We start from the raw sequence: 7594 nt of genomic DNA on the forward strand, positions 1-7594 counted from the left end.
CTAGCATTTTAGCTGATCTCCTTACATATACCTACGCTCTCCATCTCTGCTAGATTGGGAATGATTGAGATTTCTCTTGGCACAGCTACCAGAAGACTTCCAACTTTCAGACAGGTTGCTCACGTCACATCTACGTCATCTACGGAAAAGTGCTTCTAATATCCTTCACTGGTCTCCGTCCAGAGCAACGGGATCTGTTGGTCCATTATATATATGTCTATGTCTATTTCTTTCGCGAGCCACAAGCAAATGTGTCAAGCCAGGCAGGTAATCACATACAGGAAGGCCACAGTGCAGCCGGATACTTTACAAAAATAAAACAAATTTCAAAATAAAACACCCAGGTTTATAATGATTTTGGCTATATTGACTTCTCAGCTGTGTCTAGAGCGAGAAAGGCGATCAGGCACACACCAATGGACGAACAGACAGAGTGACACACACACACATCCAAACACAGAGAGAGAGAGAGAGATGTTCTGTAGAGTGGAGAAGAGAAGGACTGCTTTGTGACCGTTTCAGAGAAATGCGTGGTAGGTATGAACTATCAGGCGCACGATCAGGCATGAATCTACCTTTCACAGCGCTTCACCGGAGGTGTGTTCCCATAGTGACTAAAAATCATGTGTAATCCCATATTTTGACAGAAAATTAACAACTTGCTCAATCAGTCTATTAATGGTGGAATTTTCCTTTAAGTCTAGCTTAGAGCAGCAGCAGCAGCAGCACATATTTCACTCACACACGACGCTGTGTAAGCTGTAAAAAGAACACCTCTGTTTGTTTTACAGTTGCTGCACTCGTAGCCGATAAACGTCGAAAATCACTACCTCCTCCTCCCGCCTTAAGATAAACTCTGCTGACATGCGTGACCACAATTAAGAGGCGGTTGTGTCCCAGCAGATTGTGCCAAATAAGCAGATATGGAAAACAGTTGGACACACTGCACTGCTGTGTCTTTAGTCTAGGTGTTTTTCAAACTGTACTCAGTCATTAGTATTCCTGCCTTGCTCAGTGCTCGTGGGTTTGTGGGAGGCCTGAAATTAGATTGCCCTGTCTTCCAGAGTGGGCTTACTGCAAAGTTACCAAGAAACCATTCCATACAGAGCGTAATGTAAGTAACTGGAAATCAGGGGGTGTTGTGGAAAATTCAGTTTTTGGCTGCCAGCTCTGAAAATGTCTTGTGGGAAAGCCAGCAGCTGCTCAGCATTTCTAAGTGAGAACTGATGCTAACTTTACTTCCTGAAGATCCTCAGGATGAACCACTGTACCTAAAAAAAACTGCTAGTGTCTTTCTAACACTGCTCCATAAAGAGCAGAGGGGCGTCACAACCGCCCAGACTATAATTGGCTGCCCTCTCCCCTCCTTTGGAAGATCTTTACAGTTCCCACTGCTTCAAAAAAGAAAGATCCATCTCACCAAAGACACTCTCTGTTTGAACTACTTCCCTCAAACAGACATTTCAGGACAATTAAAACACACAAAGACAAGCACAAAAAGACTCATTAGCAGTTTCTATCCAAAAGTCATAACTGCACTTAACGCTACTTGAGTATGAAAGGGTAACTACTGTTTTTTCCAACCTGGACCATGTTTTTGTGTGTAAGTGACAGGATAGGATACAACAATCTTTGAAATTGGTCCAGGTCAATATGGTCCACTAAAAGTGGCAAAACCTGCACTTTTCTGAACGTAAATACAAGCTGGACAATTGTCCTATTAACTTACATTGTAGCTTGTTTCTCTGCTGCCGACTGCAGCGATCTCTCTCAATACTGGACCAATGTCAAAGACTGTTGTTCCCATCAGTCACTTAGACACAAAGACATAGGAAAATAGGGTCCAGGTTGAAAAAAAAAGGTAGTTACCCTTTAAGGATGAACCCTGCAGTGAATGTCATGTATGTGTGCTATGTTTGTGTTTTTGGGTCTTTCCTTTTTTTCACAATCTTCTGTCTCTTTTTTATATATTTTATAGTGACACATTGGTGGCGGAAGAATTGTAGTGCTCATTGACTGTGGACCGAAGAGTGGGGTGGGTCTTCATTCAATAGTTACATAGCTGATATACTTCCACGCTTTTTTTACATATATGTATTCACCCGTTTTGCACTTTTGCTGATGTTTTTCACTGATAGGACTGCATCCAACTTTGTTGTACATGTACGATGACAATAAAGACTTTTCTATTCTCTCTAATTATCCTTCCCGTTATTTAAAAGACAAGACAACGGCTGAAATGTGACTCTCCGGCATTTAAGTATCTGGTTCAAATTCGATTTGGACTATTATGGAGCACTAAACAGCAACACAGTCTGGTTAAAGCAGCAAGTGGTGAATGGATAATTCATTACAAGCAAGGCTGGCGGTAGCTAGGGGAAACATGCATCTTGGCAAAAGAAATAGTAAAAATAGCACAGAAAATACCAGTGCCAGTTCTTACTTCTCATTGGGTGTGTAAAACTGTAATATAACAGAATAATCAACATAATCCAGTCAAATATTAAATAAAAATAAAAATACTGAATGTAGAAAAACTGTGAGTGACTGCTTTGTGGATTTATTTGTCTATATAAGAGGCCACAGCAGCAATGAGGCCGGCTGGCAGACGGACTGCGTTTCCCTCGCTTGCAGCCAACATTGATCTTTGTCAGAGCCCAAGAAACTCTCATTGTTTCTTAGAGAGGCAGTCCATTTTTTTGAAGCCCTTCACATTCTCGAGAGCATAGAGGGCAGATTTAAAAGGCAACCTATAAACTCACAGAAGATTGAACTGTGTGTGAGTGTTGGTGTGTGTTTGGGGGTGGAGTATGTGGTCAAATGGAGAGGAAATCAGCCATTATTTCTTTCCATTGAAAGGCTTGACTTTACCCAGCCAAGGGAACTGGAAAACCAAACTGAGAGTGTGATAGGAGGCTTGCTGTTGGGAAATAAAAATGACGTGAACTCCAGTTCGTCAGGTAAATCATCTTTATTTCATCTTTATGATAGTAGAAAAACAGACTCATATACATTTAAAATGGAACGGACAAAACCTGTTTTTACTCGCGAGAAAATGAGAATGTAAAACTTTGTAATTAAAGGTTAAATATTGTTTTACAAACAAAATCCAAATACTCATATATTAATATATGTGTAAAAACAGCTGTCGCTCTTATTAGCTATACAAACCCTTAACAGCAACAGTAAGGCTGCATTCACACCCAATCAGGCATCGCAGCGAATAACGCATTGTCAGAGCCCGTCTACGGAGAGCCTGTTCACTCCCTATTCAGCCCCATTGTACCGAATTTGGTTGCAGTTCCACCAGAGCTCCACTGGGGGTGATCGCTGGCGAGTGCAAAATGAATGGGAGTCTCTGGAGCTAGACGGCTATATTTGTGTCTTTCGCCTGATTTTCGTTGAGAAACCTCCGATTTGATTGTAGTTTTTGCAAGTTCAACATGGATTATAGGTCGAAAGTTGAATGAACGAGTACTTGTGTCCTTTCGATTTCTTACAGGTTGAGTCGTTGTTGCCCATAACACGCTAGCATTCTGCTAATGAATGCTGATTGGTCAGTGAAGGACTGATTACGACCAGAGGTCCCGCTTGATGGCATCCGAAGCTGAACAAAGGAAGTGACTCAGAGCTTGCCGTAAAGCAGTATCTCTGGCCGTACGATGTGTATGACATCATTGACATTTTAAAAGGCTTTTTAGAACAACACCCAGCAGTGTGTATTTTCTTAGCCTCCCCTTTTGAATGCAACATTTAAATTACATAAAAATTCTATCCTGAGAAAAATGGATTTTGAGGGGTATAGCTCCATAGACCTCCATTCATTCTGCACTCGCCCGTGAGCGCCCTTATATAGAACCAGAGTGGAACCGCAACTAGTTCAGAAGCCGGAAGTATCGAGAGAGTGGAAGTTCTCTCCTTATTCGACATTCTCTAGCATTGTCTTGTGGCGGTGTGAGACTGTCACTTAAAGGTATTGTTAGTGAAGTTAATCCAATACACTTTTTGTCAAACTCAGTGAATATCTCCTCACGGTCACCAAGCTTTTTCTGTGTGCGCTGAAAATAAATCTGGTGTAAATGGAAATCCATCAGAAAGGAGCCCACGAGCCACAAAACACTGTTCCAGCCAATCAGCAACAGGCAGGGACAGTTGATGGTAGGGGGGGCAGCATGTGAATGTGCCGGCCAGTAGTTACCTGTCCGTGAATCTGGGGGTCGGCGCTTCGGAAAGGGGGGGTGGGGTTGTATTTGTTTGGCAGTTGAGTTCAAATATCAACAATCTTTGTGCAGAATCACTTACTGCACCTGCACTTTCCCCGGGAACTAGGAACCTTCTAAGGAACTCGTTGCTTTAGCAGGGACCAGGGTCTAAATAAAGTTCTGGGGACATTTCTCTTTGTTTTGTAACATTACATGTAAAGTTAGGCTTTTCTGTCGGCTTCCCAACTCATTTAAAAAAAGACAGCTAGAAAAAGAGAGAGCATTAAAAATGTATTTTCTGATGGTTTGTTGTCTGGGGACTTAAAAAGACCGCAGAAATGACCTGTTTGGGTTTCCATTGTGTTCCCCCATGGTGCTAGCATATAGCCATGCTGCTAGTATGCAGATTCCTACGGGTGATTATCTGTCTGCACTGATTTTTTTTTTTTAAACACACACACGACTGCACATAAAACAAAGCAGCATGATGTCGGTTTGCATTTCTCCAAAAGTTTATTTTGTTTTATCTTTTGACCTCAGGGCCCCAGGTGTACTGTATGTCATTTGGTTTTGATAATTTGTCATAAAATGTGTTGCACCACTGCCATACATGATGGTTGAACATATATGAGCTCATGTGTGCTAAAAGAAGGAAAGAAAAGAAGACAGTGCTCCTCCAAAGTGACAATGATGTTAAAATACTGAGATTGAAGGCAACGTTTTTTTAATAAACTATCGACCATATATTTTTTCTGGGCCATCCACTGCAGAGGATCATCTGTTAAACAGTTAAAGCCGCTGACCCTCTGGCTGTACTCAGATAATGTGCTGTCACACTGCGTATTGCTCTGGTAAAAAGTCAGAGTGCACCTCGAGAAAAAAGCAAAGAAAAAAAAACAACCCCAGAGAGAGACATACGACAAGTTCTCATGGAGGCCTGACCACATGACAAAGAAGTTGTATCTAAATCAAAAAGCAAGCATGCCCTGCTGACATTTCAGCAACAATAAGCCCAGGGAAAACTCACTGTCAAACATCTCTCCATTACTGAAAGATGTGACGGTTTATTACAGCAAAGATGAAATGTCCCTTGCAGACTGGCTGTGAGATACCTCAGCAATAGCCAGGAATCGGCAACGGCATGACTGATGACATTTAATTAGAACGCATCACAACCACAAATTAGTAATTTGACTGTTTCAAATGGGAATGTTTAGGAGGGAGAAGAGGGGCTTCATAGCATCCAAATGACATTCAAACGAAATGTCAGCAGAGTTAATAACTTTTAGTAGTTATTTAGTGTCAAGTCCTTAGTGTTAATGATTGATATCATGACAGTTTTCCTGTCTCTTTAAATAAACTGGTCACTTAGCCTGGAAATCCAGACCCAAATCTGAAAGATTAAGGGTCTGGCTATGAGTAATGAAAATGGCCCATAGACATATATAAACTGGACCAACAGATCCCGTGTCTCTGGACGGAGACCAGTGAAGGACATTAGAAGCTCTTTCCCGGTGATGGCTGAGCGTTACTGAGCAGCCTCCAACTGAGCTTGAAGACGTAGATGTGACGTGAGCAACCTGTCTGAAAGTTGGAAGTCTTCTGGTAGCTGTGCAAAGAGAAATCTCAATCATTCCCAATCTTGCAGAGATGGAGAGCGTAGGTATATGTAAGGAGATAACATGGGCACAAGCCAATTATTGCTAGCTAAAATGCTAGTTAACATTAGTAATTAAACTTAAACAGCTAATGTAAGTCCAAACTGCCTGCGAGCTTCTCCTGTACTATACGGTAATTCCTCTACTATGCGACAGTAAGTTGTGAGGTACAAGGTAATGGAGCCTTTTATACATTGTCGTGTTTCTTTAGAAATAAACAACGGACAAATAGAGTCTTTAAACACTTCAGATGTAAAGTTATTCGCTGTCAAAGTGGCGCCAAAATGAATGGCAGTCAAGGGAATGCTAACGGGAGGTGATGGCTTGGTAGCATCAAAATGGCGCCATAGGTGCTACGCATTCCGGGGAGAGGCTTACCCCCTTGAAATGGCCCAACTCAAGGGGCGGCACCAAGCATGCATTTGAAAATCTCACTGTCAACGTAGTTTGCTCTTGCCAGTGTATCGCCGTGCGTATTTCGTCCGTAGCGATCCTCTCCAATCAGTGCCAAAAGGTTGGCATTTGCTGGATGGCTCCCCATCTATCATTCATATATGATGAAGAATTGGCAAGCAGCAACTGTTTTATCCATGTCTTTATCTTGCCCGCTGTAAAAGTTTTTTTTCCAAAAGTTACATTACATTACATTGCATGTCATTTAGCTGACGCTTTTATTCAAAGCGACTTACAATTAAGTGCTTTCAACCCTGAAGGTTCAAATGCCAGACAACAAGTAGTAAGTGCAAGTACATTAGTTTTAAATAAGTAAAACTACAAAGAGCCTAACCCTAACCCTAACCCAAAGTGCAGCTTCAAGAAATAAACATATATATATATATATATATATATATATATATATATATATATATATATATTTTTTTTATGTTTATCCGAGGTGTAGTCAAAAGAGATGTGTTTTTAGCCTTCGGCAGTAGATGTGTAGGCTTTCGGCCATCCTGATGTCAACGGGGAGCTCATTCCACCATTTAGGAGCCAGGACAGCAAACAGTCGGTGTGAGGGGGCAGAAAGCAGGTTGGCTGATGCAGAGCGGACTGGGCGGGTAACCATGTCCTTAATGTATGCTGGGGCTGATCCGTTCCTGGCACTGTATGCAAGTACTAATGTCTTGAAGCGGATGCGGGCAGCAACTGGTAACCAGTGAAGAGAGCGGAGGAGCAATGTAGTATGAGTGAACTTGGGGAGGTTGAAGACAAGTCGAGCTGCTGTGTTCTGAATGAGCCTCAGGGACCGGATGGCACATGCAGGCAGGCCAATCAGGAGAGAGTTGCAGTAGTCTAGACGTGAGATGACTAGAGCCTGAACTAGAGCCTGAACCAGAACCTGAGCCGCCTTCTGCGTTAGAAGGGGACGTATCCTTCTGATGTTGTGCAGCATGTATCTACACGATTGGGTAGTTGCAGCAATGTTGGCAGTGAAGGAGCGTTGGTCGTCAAGTGTCACACCCAGGTTTCTAGCAGTCTGGGTGGGGGCTACCACAGAGTTGTCAATTGTTATAGTCAGTTCTTGGGTAGCAGAGCCCTTCCCTGGAAGGAAAAGGAGCTCAGTCAAAGTGGTGGGCAAACGTGCTAACATGTCCCAGTACGATAGTAAATTCTGTAAACATATTCTTTGCTAAATCTTTACAATCATTCCTTGAAAGGACCAAGCAGGCCCGCCTTGTTGCACGATCCAAATTTTCTTCTAAAGTAGCCATTTTCAGCGTGTAGCTTGCA

This window comes from Sander vitreus, chromosome 20, assembly GCF_031162955.1.
Source record: "Sander vitreus isolate 19-12246 chromosome 20, sanVit1, whole genome shotgun sequence".
In the NCBI taxonomy this organism is placed as follows: domain Eukaryota; kingdom Metazoa; phylum Chordata; class Actinopteri; order Perciformes; family Percidae; genus Sander; species Sander vitreus.